Below are 12,920 nucleotides of genomic sequence, written 5' to 3'. Positions count from 1 at the left end.
TAACCTCTAGAACTTAGTTTTCTCATCTCTGAACTGGGGATCAAAGGAATTTCAAATAGTCGTCATGACGATTAAATGAATTAATATCTGTAAAACAGTATCCGAACTCTTCTCTCCCCTTTGATCCCTTGTGTCTTCCCGCATGCCCATTCCTAAAGGAAGTCGGGGTTCAGCACCTCAGTTTTCTTCTCTCATGTAACTTGAATGGAGGGAAAACCCACTTCTACTGGTCTGGGAAATGAAAACCTTATTTCCTGCCATGTATAGAAAATTACTTTGAGTCGGAGTGCCTTGCCACTGTCTAAGGGCACACTTTTAGACAACAGCTTGCACTGATGAACTTTAATTTATGAGGAGCTAAGTATTTCGCATGGGGTAGGAACTCGTGCTTCTCATGTCAGAACTTGTGCCTTGCCAAACCTCAGGCCCTTTTGTATGTTTGTCAGTTTGATTTCCCACTGTTTAACTCCAAAGGAGTTTCTTTGTAAGATCTGATAGAACTTGCCTGTGTCTGTGTGAAAGATTACCTACAAAGGTAAAAAATAACCAACAATGAAGTTAGGTTATTAAGATCCAAATGAAACCAATTCCTAGTTTTTATTGACAATATCAGCGGTGGTTGTACGGGAAAACCGTCTTAGGGACATCTGAATAAATTTGAAATAGCCGAGTATCCTTCAGGATTGTGCAAACTGAAATTTGGTTATTTTCTCCATTCCCTCTAAAGACCTACAACTATTTTTTTTTTTCCTTTGGCTTGCTGGATCTTAGTTCCCTGGCCAGGGATTGAAGCCGGGCCCCCATGAGTGGAAAGCGTTGACTCGTAACCACTGAACCGCCTGGGAATTCCCAGCCTGCAACTGTTAAAGTTGCTCATTTGGAAAGTAAAAGCAAGAAGGTTTTTATAAAGAGGGGGGGAAAAAAAACCAGTGAGGAAGTCATTGATTCTTCTGTTGTCTGTGTGCCCTTTTCCTGTTCAGAACAAGCAGTTGGTGAGCGTTTGCGTTTGGAATGGGCCATGTGTGACTGTTGAAGGGCAAGTGAAAAGTGTGCCAATTTTGATTCCTTTGTGAAGGCTGGAAAAGGAAATGTGTTTTAACCTGCCTTGAGATTGACTTACTCATCTCATTGCTGTTTATAACAGACCAGAAAACTTTTATTCATCTGCATAGATGAAGGTCAGGAGTCTCTAAACTGGAGACTGGGGATTAAGTCCTGGACCGTTAAGTAACTGTGACCTTGACAAGTGGTTTCATTTTTTAGAATTAGTTTCCTCCGTGGTAAAATGAGGAAGTTGAACTAGATTGCAGGTCTCTTCTAATTCTAAAATTTTATGATGCTATATTAAGCACATTTGCTCCTTTTTACACGTTAGTATAATTGACTGCTGCCGACCTATTAAGTAAGTTCTTCTGGGAGATACTAACCAGGCCTAGTCATTTCAGTTCCTTATTTAAGATCTGTCTCTAAGCTGGCGGTATTAGAGTTACAGAATTGTAGGAATTTTGTGAAAGCTTGTATAAATGAGCAGAATAGCTCTAATTATTCAGCTCTTTGAAAAAAAAAAAGTCCTTTGCAGATGGAGGAACTTCGGGAGACTGCTTATTTTCTGCTTATCTAAGTAACAGGAACAGAAAATGAATCTTTGTTCAAACTGAGCCGTGCAGGGACACTCCTAATTGCAGGCCGACGCGTCATGGCTCAGCGTTCCGTCTTAGAGAAGTCATCGAATGTTCCAGCTCTGTTTGCTTTGCTTGGGTTTTGGCACCCTCCCCCTCCTTTCAAAAACAGCTGTAGACTTTGAAACTCTGGGTACAACTTGTATTTGGTACTATGTCATATATGCTTCAAAATTTAAAAACATGTAATTTTCGAGCACAGAATAATTTTTCAAGGGGTTATGTCTCTCTATTGACATCCTTTTCTGACTTTTTTTGGCAAGCATCCTTAACTGAGTGTTGAATCATTTAACATTCTACTTCTGACTTTGATGGAAATATGTAAAACTTTCTGTTTATCTTCAGCATCCTACTGTGTGATATTCTCAAACCAACACTTAAGATTGGTAGACTGACTTTATAAATTGCTCGATAAGGGCTCTGCCAGTTAGAAATTGAAATTACAACTTCCTTGTAGCACCATTTGAATTAAGAGGCCAATTAATTTTCTGATCCTTCCCTGCTTGTGTCTGCCCTTGAATGTCTAAATGGGTTTTTCACATTGATCCTTTTAGGCAAACAGTTACTACACTATTTTCATCTTCTGTACTTTATCCTTGGCTAGAGATGTGTAGTTTGTGTTTTTAATCTTTGTGTTAATGTTAAGGCTGTTGGAGTCTGGCCTGTTTAAAAAGTTATATATTGTGTGTGAAATATGTATATAAATACTTACCTAGATAAGTTTCAGTGAAAATGAATCTTTGTGGTCGTCCAGTACAATAAGGTGGTAAAAGGCTAAAGAAGACCCAGAATTATGCCTCCTGGACTCTTCATAAACACCAGTATTTCCTCAAGGATTTCCACCCCAGAGTAACCCATCAAGAGTTCTTTGACATCTGGGTGGTCCTGTAGCTGTCGTCACTCTGGGTAGCAAGGGTTACTCAGGGGTTGGAAATCTTTGAGGAAATACTGGTGTTTATGAATAATTCTTTTGACAATGGAATTAAAAAAAAAGACATGTCTTTAATACCGGATAAATATTTGTTAAATAATCTACCGTGTGAAAGGCACATTGATTTGAAGTCAGTAAGTGAAGACAGTGAGGATCATGGTTTGTTTTTTTTTTTGACAAACCCCCTCCCCGCCCCATGTGGGATCTTAGTCCTCTGACCAGGGATCTAACCCATGCCCCCTGCAGTGGGAATGTGGGTTGCCAGGGAAGTCCTGTGAGGACCATGTTTTTGAGGAATAGCTGCTAGTGCATTTACTCAGTTACATGTCTCCTGGGAGTTGGTATAAGTCAACCCTATAAAAACAAGGTGGTTAAGTTGGGAGATGTGGGACTGAGTGGAAGTACTGAAAAGCGGCATTACAGTTAAGTTGGTATTTTTTACATTTTAACTTCACTCCTGTCTCCCATGTCTCCTTTTCTCTGCCTTTAACTTGCATTATTGTTTTGTGTCATGCTTTATAATGATTTCTGAAAAGTATAAATTTAGCACTCCATGAATATAAATTACTACCAGCTCTACCTTCAGCTTGTGGATTAACCATAAACTTATCAAAAGCAGTACTAAAGTAACTTGGATGAACTGTGAGAAAGGCATCAGGCAACTTTCAGTCCTTAGAAGGTTCTGTGTCTTTAGCCAGGTGATCTTTGGAGAATGCTCGTAATCTTCAGGCTAGACTGAGATGCTGCTTTTTCTAATTTATATGAAAAATTAAATACTGAATAGTAGTTTTCTCAATTTCAATTTTTACCTTGTATAGGGCTTCTTAGTTTAAGTCTTAGGTCTCTTGCTGCTATGGATGTCTTAAGATGTTTCAGACTCTGTCCCGTGTCTCAGTATTTCATGGTATTCTCTTTCTTTTAATACTTATTTTGTTTATTATTTATTTGGCCATGCTGGGTCTTAGTTACAGCATTTGGGATCTTTGATCTTTGTTTTGGCAGGCGGGATCTTCAGCTGTGGCCTGCGAACTCTTAGTTGCGGCATGTGGGATCTAGTTCCTTGACCAGAAATCAAACCTGGGCCCCCTGCATCGGGAGCACAGAGTCTTAACCACTGGACCACCATGGAAGTCCCTTCATGGAATTCTCTAAGGTGTTTCCAGCTGCTCTGGCCTCCTGAGCAAATACCAGACGCTGCCTCCCCACCCCCACTGCCCCCACCTTTAGGCATGTTGCACGGCAGGACAGTCGGCTCTCTGGAAGATGGATTCTCTCGTTTTCTCTCATTCTACAAGGGAAAGTGGCAATCTTTCATGTCTTGTGTATGTTTATTTTGGGGAGGGTTGTGTGACTTTTCCCCTGGCTGATCTTCCCCACTAGTCCCTAGGGTTGGAATGCTCTGCTGGAGGTGGTGGAATAAGAAACAGAGGGGCCATCTGGATCTCCGCCTCTGTCATCACCCAGCCTTAGCAGACTTACCTCTTGCTTTACCCTCTAAGCCAACCACTTAGCTGCTGCTAAAACCAGATGCCTCCAGTTCCCTGCTCACTCTTTATTCTAGTTTATCTCACTTGGTATTGCAGTGATGTGAAGCAGTGGCTCTTTGGTGGCCTGTGCCCTAAACTGTGTCTGGTGACATCACACACATTTTCTCTGTGTTCACGGGGCAAGCTTCCAGGAGGCCTGAACCTTAGGATGACCGCAGGTGGCTCCATGTCACTCATCACTGTTCCAGCACATTGAACACTTGCCTGATACTCTGTCCCAGAGGAGATGCGCCTCTCTTCATCCCACAAGACGTGTTCTGTGTCTTCATTCAGTAAACTGACACATTTCCCCAGTGTTGATACTTGGGACAGTGCTTTTTCCTCTCTGAGTCTTACGTTTTAGCCACTGGACTATCTCTAAATCAAAGCCAACTTTACTAAAGTTCACGGGGGAAGAAACAACAGATGAGTGGGAAATGACAGTGAGGTCTCACCCTTCGTCCTTCTTTCTCACCTATTAGTTTTCCCCTCCAGTCTCTGGTCCTGCTTTCCGCGTGTTCTCACTCCACACTTCCCCGAGTCTGTGTCGGCTTCCTGCAGTTAGAATGCCAGAAGCAGCTGAGCGTGGAGCCGCCTCAGTAGAAAGATGCGTTCACTCGCCTCTTTGTACTTGAAACGCTGCCTCCTGCTCCGTCGCCCTTAAATCTGCCAGGCGCTACCTCTCAGGTTCCCTTCTTGTATCCTGAGACACACTTATTAAATTTTCATCTGTAACTCAGTCTCTGTTCTTTGCTTTGAGTATTGCGTGGGTGTGTTTTCAAACTGTGTTGAGCCATCAGTTTTACTGGGCAGTGCCTTGTGCTGTAAGCAGGGCTTCTTCATGCATCATGTATCCCTGTCAGATATTTTAAAGGTGCTCTTACTGGAAATGTTATTTTTTTTTCATCTTTATCTTAAGAACAACTAAATTATTCACAGCTTTACATTCAAGAGCTTATCCATTTTTCCTTTCACAGTGTGTTGTAATGTGATTGTTGTTGCTGTTTTGTGTTAGTTGCTTAGTGGTGTCTGACTCTTTGCGACTCCATGGACTGTAGCCAGTCTCCTATATTCATGGGATTCTCCAGGCAAGAATACTGGAGTGGGTTGCCAGTCCCTTCTCCAGGGGATCTTCTGGACCCAGGGATCGAAGCCAGGTCTCCTATATTGCAGGCAGGCTCTTTACTGTATGATCTACCAGGGAAGCCTGTAATGTGGTAGGAAAGATGAATGCTGCATACCCAGGGGCACTCGGATGTCTGATTGGCAAGTTCATTATCTATGTCAAGGGGAGAGTGTCCTTATAGTCTGCCTTACACGTAGTTCTAGAGCCTCACTGCCCAGTACAGTAGCCATAAGCCATGTATGGCTGTTGCAAGTCCAAGTTGAGATCTGAGTAGAAAAATACATAATTCGACCATGGAATATTACTCAGCTGTAAAAAGGAAAAAAAATTGTCATTTGTAGAGATGTGGATGGACCGAGAGTCTTCATAATAAGTCAGAAAGAAAAAAAAAAATACTGTATATTATCACGTATATATGGAATCTAGAAAACTGGTACAGATGAACCTGTTTGCAGGGCAGGAATAGAGACAGAGACATAAGAATGAACTTGTGGACACAGAGGGGAAGGGGAGGGTGGGACAAATTGGAAAAGTGGCATTGATACATATACACTACAACATGTAAAGTAGGCAGCTAGTGGGAGGCCGCTGTCCAGCACAGGGAGCTCAGCTCGGTGCCCTGTGATGACCTAGAGGGCTGGAGTGGGAGGGGGAGGGAGGCTCGACAGAGAGGGGACATATGTGTGCATATAGCTGATTCAGTGTAAAGCAATTGTCCTCCAATAATAAAATTTTAAAATAACACAATTGGATTTTGGCCTAATATAAAAAGAATGTAAAATAACTGATTAACAGTTTTATGTTGATTACATTTGAAGTCATACTTTGCATATATTTGGTTAACAAAAATAGGTTATGATTTCACCTGGTATTTAAAATTTTTAAATACAATGATTAGAAAGTTCAAAGTTACACATTTGCCTCACATTTTATTTCCGTTGCAAAGAGCGAGTATCTCTGTGTCCACAAAGGAAATCTAATTCAAGACTTCTAGCTCTTTTTTTTTTTTTTTTTAAGACTTCTAGCTCTTACACAGCATTCACTGGGGGTGGTAATTGAATCGTTTGCCCAAAGCCTCACTGGCCTACTTTTTGAAGGAGATCCCAGGGTTGGGAAACCCTCTAATGTTGTCTTCATCAAATGCTTAGAAGGTGAGATACAGGTTGCTTCAGGTTGAAAATGTCAGTATTGCATCATTTTAGGGGTTCTTCCAGAGAAGGCAATGGCGCCCCACTCCAGTACTCTTGCCTGGAAAATCCCATGGACAGAGGAACCTGGTAGGCTGCAGTCCATGGGGTCACTAAGAGTCGGACACGACTGAGCGACTTCACTTTCACTTTTCACTTTCATGCACTGGAGAAGGAAATGGCAGCCCACTCCAGTGTTCTTGCCTGGAGAATCCCAGGGATGGGGGAGCCTGGCCGGCTGCTGTCTGTGGGGTCACACAGAGTCGGACACGACTGAAGCCACTTAGCAGCAGCAGCAGCAGGGGTTCTTCTTTCATTGAGTCAGTTCAGGACTTTTAAAAACTCTGACTGTGTATCAAGGACTTTTTTAGGCTGCAGAGACCAGTTTCATCCCTGACCAGGAGAATCTTAGTCATCTCACAGTGTACAAACCAAACTGATTCATCATTCAGTTATAGAAGACTGCTCGGTGGCTCGGGCAGTCCAGAGAAGGAGAGAGGGCAGGCCTCACAGTCAGAAGAGACCTCGAGAGGAGATGATGCGTCTGCTTTTATTCTTCTAGAGTCATTTCCTGTGTCCCCCGGAAGTCCTGGCATGAGGGGTGTGCTGTGTGGAGCAGTGGAATATGGGCCTTGGGTGCATAAACAGGCATGACTCTGCATTTGCCATATGAGGACTTTTACCTCATTTCAGCTGGGAGATGAGAACTGTTTCACTTGGCCCAGGCAAAGCCCATCAGCTTACTGATTGGGTTTTGATATCCTTCTGTGAAGTTGAAAACACTTGACTTTCCTTGTTTTACTCAGAAATTGAAGAAAATATATAAATGAACTTCAGCTGTAATTGTGTTTTATGTATGTACAGATATATCAGTGTGAATGAAACTGAAAGATGAAAAAAATTGAGTAACTTGCCTTTCCTTGGTATAAATACGAGTCAATTTGGAAAGTGACCAGAGTGTTGTGTAAGTGTTTTCAGTGGGTGAAGCAGGGGAGCTCAGGTTACACAGTGTCTCCCATGGTGGGGGTGGGGGACAGCAAGTGACACAGCAGGCAGCAGACACTTACATAACCGTGACTTCAGGGGACAGGATTAGGCTGTGAATGAAGCTCCCAGTCTCCGGAACAGGATATTAGAATGCAGCCCTGTGAGTTTTTGTCTCTAGCTTGACTTGAAAACCAGCTTCAGAAACATCTTTTCTCTCGACTAGACTTTGCCTTATTCTCAGAACTTCTTTTCCCCTTCCCTTCTAAGTGTATAGACATTTAACATTTTAGAATTAGACGGGCGCTCAGAAGTCTCAGCGGGCAGCTGCCTGCAGCTAAGACACTTAACCTGCCTGATGCTCCATCTCTTCCCTGGCACCAGCAGGACTGAGCAGAAATCCAAGTGTCCAGGTGCCCACTCTGCTGTTGTGGGTGCCTTGTTTTTGGAGGCTCAAAACCTCCCTTTAAACTCCCTCTCCTGGCAGGTTAAATTCATTGCAAATTCTTCAACTCTTCCTTGGCCTCCCAGTAGAATTTCCAAATTTCATAAATATAGTATTTTTGCTTTGCTGATGGGCTGTGAAGGGGCTGAAGGGAAGTGCAGGAGATGTGATTTGCCTCGGAGGATGCTGGAGAGCGAGAGGAGAGGCAGTGCTTTTTGGAGGCTGATCTTATCAGGTGTGGTTCTTTCTTCCCCGACGGCAGGGCACTCTGAACTCTGGCAAAATTGAAGTCACGGAAGCTTTCCTTTCACTTTTGAATCCTTGCCCTTTCACTTAGGGAGTTTGTATTTGAATCCAAAACAGTAGAACTACAAAAGGACAGACTTAGAAAATGATATTATTTAATGAGTTATCCTCAGGATGCCGAGTTCCAGGAAGGGGTTAAGTGCTAGCTGAAGGTCATCCAGCTGGGACAGAATCCAGCTGTCTCATTTCCCAATCTAACCCTCTTCTCATACTTTTCTTTTTTTAGAGCCACATTTTTTTTTTCACATTGGAAAAAGAATAACAGTAAACAAAAACAAAACCCACAAAGCAACAGCAAAAGAGGAAACAAGACCTTAGGAAATCAGATAAGAATTATGAAGATGATTATTCCTTTTCACTTGGACTTATAATTTACATTACACTTGTTGTGGGGGACTGCTTGTTTTGAGGAACTTCTCGTTTCTGTAAAGTGCTTAAGCTTTTTTCTTTAGGTTATGAAGTGGTGAAGAAGAATGTGGAGTTTGGATTTTACTAAAATATCTTCTATAATAAAAACTTTTTATTGTGGACAGTTTCATTCACATATGTAGACAAGTAGTCCCATCACCACCTAACTCTTGAACATTCATCAACTCACCATCAGTCTTATCTTACATACAATCACACTTGTGTTCTTTAAACATATTTCTGCTCTTGCCAGTAAAATGTCTTTTTGCTTTTAAAAAAACACAGTACTTTAACTTGTCTTTCATGTAATCATGCTTTTTATAGTGTGAAGCATTTCTGTCTCAGGAGCTTATCCTCAGATTTATTTTGAGTTTACTTAGCTGAGATGTTTTCCAAGGTCTTAGCAGAGTTTTGATCTCTTTGTCACTTGGTAAGAAAAGCTAGCTGCTGTAACATACTCCACTAATTTTAATGACTTAAATGGATGGGAGTTTATTTTCAGTTATAGAAGAGTGGGGTAGGTATTTCATGGCTGGGGAATGAAGAAAAGTGATGCAGGAATTCAGGCTTCTTCGGTGTCCTCCATCGATGCTTTTGAAGTCGCCCTGCTCATCTCCATCAAGCCACTGGAAGGGCCAAGAGTGGGAAGATTTAATGGGGAAGGCCTAAAAGTATACACATTGCAGGCCCTGCTCTCCTTCCATTGGCTGGGACTCAGCGGTCACACTGAGCTGCAGAGGGAGCTGGGAAATGTGGTCTGTGACTCCAGGAAGAGAAGGAAGTAGGCTTGGTAAACACCTAGCCTGTCTGCCTGGGTACCCACTTCGTATTGCTTACACTGGCCTGGTGTGCTGATTTCTTTTTCCTGTGCACACAGCACACTAGAGTCTGCTTCCTCACTCCCTGGCTGCAACCCATTTTCAGTTCAGTTGAGTTGCTCAATCGTGTCCGACTCTTTGCGACCCCTTGGACTGTAGCACGCCAGGCTTCCCTGTCTATCACCAATTCCCAGAGTTTATTCAACCTCATGTCCGTTGAGGTGGTGATGCCATCCAACCATTTTATCCTCTGTCATCCCCTTCTCCTCCCGCCTTCAATCTTTCCCAGCATCAGGGTCTTTCCCAATGAGTCAGCTCTTCGAATCAGGTGGGCAAAGTACTGGAGTTTCTAGTCACTAGTCTTCTCCAACAGCATAGTTCAAAAGCATCAGTTCTTCAATGCTCAGCTTTCTTTATAGTCCAGCTATCACATCCATACATGACTACTGGAAAAACCACAGCTTTGACTAGACGGACCTTTGTTGGCAAAGTAGTGTGTGCTTTTTAATATGCTGTCTAGGTTGGTTATAACTTTTCTTTCAAGGCGGGCCTTAGGAAGTGGGCCTTAGGAAGCAGCCCATTTTACTGTGACTCAAAAAAAGTCATTAAAAATCTTTTTCCTGGAACTTCCCTGGTGGTCCAGTGGTTAAGACTCCGCACTTCCAGTGCAGAGGGTGTGGGTTCAATCTCTGTTTGAGGAACTAAGATCCCACTTGCTGTGTGTCTTGGCCAAAAAAACAAAAAAATATTGTTTTTCCTGCTTAAGTAATTATATCTGTTCATTAAATAAAATTTGAGAAATCCAAGAAAATCCAAAGGAGGTATAAAAAATTATATTTGTTCATTAAATAAAAATTTGAGAAACCCAAGAAAATACAAAGAAGGTATTAAAACTACCAGTAATCCCATCACCTGGAGATAACGATTATTAATCCTTTGTTACATTTCCCTCCAATTTAAGAATCTTTAACCACTTAGAAATAACAATAAAATGTCACTAGTTCTTTCTTTGTTCTGGGTTGCAAATTCCAGAACTCCTGGGGTGGTGGGGAACCACAACAATGACAACAATCTGGCAATTTTGGCTTTTCTTAGCAAAGAGACACTGTGCAGAACTGTGGTGAGGCTTTGTATTTCTGGCATTTTCTTTTCTTTTTTTTTTTTTAAGTCTTGTTTATATTAAGGGCTTCCCTGGTGGCTCAGATGGTAAAGAATCTGCCTGCAATGTGGGAGACCCGGGTTCGAATCCTGGGTCAGGAAAATACCCTAGGGAAATTATTTTTTAAAATAATTTTATTTGTTTAGAAATTTTTGGCTGAGCTGGGTCTTCACTGCTGCCTACAAGCTTTCTCTAGTTGCGGCAGGCGTGAGCCACCCTTCCTTGCGGTGCACGGGCTTCTTACTGTGGTGGCTTCTCTTGTTGCGGAGCGCAGGCTCTAGTGCGCTGGCTTGGTTGTCGTGGCATGTGGGCTCAGTTGACATGTGGATTGACATGTGGAATCTTGACATATGGAATCTTCCTGGACCAGGGATCAAACCCATGCACCCTGCACTGACAAGCGGATTCTTATTCACTGCACCACCAGGGAAGCCCTGGTGAAATCAACCTCTAGCTTACACATCAGAAGCCTCCATCAGTATAAATAAATATTGGACTTGGTGAAGTTAGTGATGTAGTGGAGTGGCGAGACCAAGATGACATTTTAAGTTCATGATTTACTTCCTCCTTGGTTTTCAGAATTCTTAAACATAGCTTAATTTCCCAGGAGAGAATAATAAGAGAAAGTGTTTGAAACTGAACCAAAATAACAACTTGCAAACTTGAAGTATATAAAAATATGTGCCTGGTAGTGAGCTAAATCCTTAACTTAGGGGGATGTGCTGTTCTCTGCTCACCTGCGTTGCCTGTGCTGGTCTGTAGTGGAGAACGAGTTGCTTAATTTTCACAGGATGATAATTTCTTGGGAGAAGTTACTTTTTTTGAATTATCAGCTCCAGATTCAGGGCTCCAGAACCTTCTGGTTTTCCTTTAACGTGGTGAGGTGGCATCCTAGAGGCTGACCAGCGTCAGAGTTCCTGTTTGTGATGTCAGCATCATGACCTCACAGCCAGGATTGCTCAAAATATTTGCCCAGCTCCTGCCAGGATATGAGCTGAGGCCTGGCCCAATTCTACAGACATCATGAGGTATCGGTTTGTCTCTTTTTGCTGGATTTGTGTTGACTTTTCTGCAACTTCAGTAGATTAAAAAGTAAAGACGTTGACATTGGGCCCTCTCTATTTTATTGAAAAAGAGTGTATAATGTTTAAGAAGATCACCGTTTTAAAAGCACTTCTGGCAGGACATATGAAAACAAAACGCAAAAGAAGAGCAGAAATATTTTAACTGTGTGGATGGGTATGTGGTTCACCAGTGGCTCTGTTTGCTATGAAATTCACTGTCTGTTTTCCCATTCCCTGCAAATAAACATAACAATTTTTGTTCTGTGGAAATATATCTATAGCACCAGCCAAGTAATAGTTTGAAATGATTAGACTTGTTTGTTAGTGGTATGAATTATTTATGACCCGGAGGCCTGAATTCTGATATATCACCATCGAGAAGTTGTCATCATTTGGTTTTGAATGTATCGCTTTGCTCTTTGAACATGTTTTAGTTGGAGTTGGAAGAAAAAGTGTTGGTCCACATAGATACCCAGAAATCTAGTCTCTAAGGGTTAATACATAATAGAATTTTCTAAAGAATGTCTTTCTTTAAACAGACAAAAACTTCAGGAAACTGTGTTCCTGTGTGTTGGGTGTTAAGCACTTGATAAATTAACCCCTCCTATTTTTTTAAAATTGTCTTTTTTTGTTGTTGTTGCACCCCAGGAATCGAACCTGTGCCCTCTACAGTGGGAGCTCAGAGTCTTAATCACTGGACCTCCAAGGAAGCCCCTCCCCCAGCTGTTTTTTATTTAAGTAGATATTGGACCCTTTCTCTAAGTTTGGTTCCGTGAGTTTGAATTGAAAGATCACGTGGCCAAAATTCTGTCGCTGTTGTCATTTTTCTCCCTGCAAAGCATGTCAGTATCTGAGAGACTCAACATCCCAGTTTCTGGACTAGACCTCTTTTTAAAGGATTGTTCTCTGTGTTCTCTATTTTTTCCCCTCTGTAACGGTCACATGGCCCTATTTTCCTAAACACATACGACCTAGAGTCTCAAAACACTTATTCTTTGAGACTAGGAGCCCTTTCTTAGCTTCACTTGGTGTGTTCCCTTCCAAATGTGCTGGATGAGTCTCTTGGACTGGGATGTCTTTAACACAACTTTTTATTTTTTAATTATTTGACTGCTGAATCTTAGTTGTGGCACGTGGGATCTAGTTCCCTAATCAGGGATCGAACCCCGCCCTTCTGCATTGGAAACACAGAGTCTCAACCACTGGACCACTAGGGAAGTCCCAAGACAACTTTTTGAAATGAGTCGTCCTGTACTTGTAGGCTGTAGACCCCCGAAATCACCAGTT

At 42.1% G+C, this 12,920-nt stretch overlaps 1 protein-coding gene across 12 annotated transcripts in view; it reads left to right on the top strand.

Annotated features, from left to right (window-relative positions):
- Positions 1–12,920, top strand: part of CLIP1 (CAP-Gly domain containing linker protein 1) — a 116,748-nt gene that overhangs the window by 8,262 nt on the left and 95,566 nt on the right. Inside the window, exon 1 of one of the 12 annotated variants that reach the window (XM_027566888.1) lies at positions 7,578–7,596. The exons of the other annotated variants lie outside the window; for them this stretch is intronic. The gene's annotated coding sequence lies outside the window, so the exon portion shown is untranslated. Of the gene's footprint in view, positions 1–7,577; positions 7,597–12,920 lie in introns of those variants that run through there. 12 annotated transcript variants of the gene reach the window in all.

Source organism: Bos indicus x Bos taurus, chromosome 17, assembly GCF_003369695.1.
Source record: "Bos indicus x Bos taurus breed Angus x Brahman F1 hybrid chromosome 17, Bos_hybrid_MaternalHap_v2.0, whole genome shotgun sequence".
NCBI classification, from domain to species: Eukaryota; Metazoa; Chordata; class Mammalia; order Artiodactyla; family Bovidae; genus Bos; species Bos indicus x Bos taurus.
Note: the sequence above shows the minus strand (reverse complement) of the source record. Positions and strands in the feature narration are given on the sequence as shown.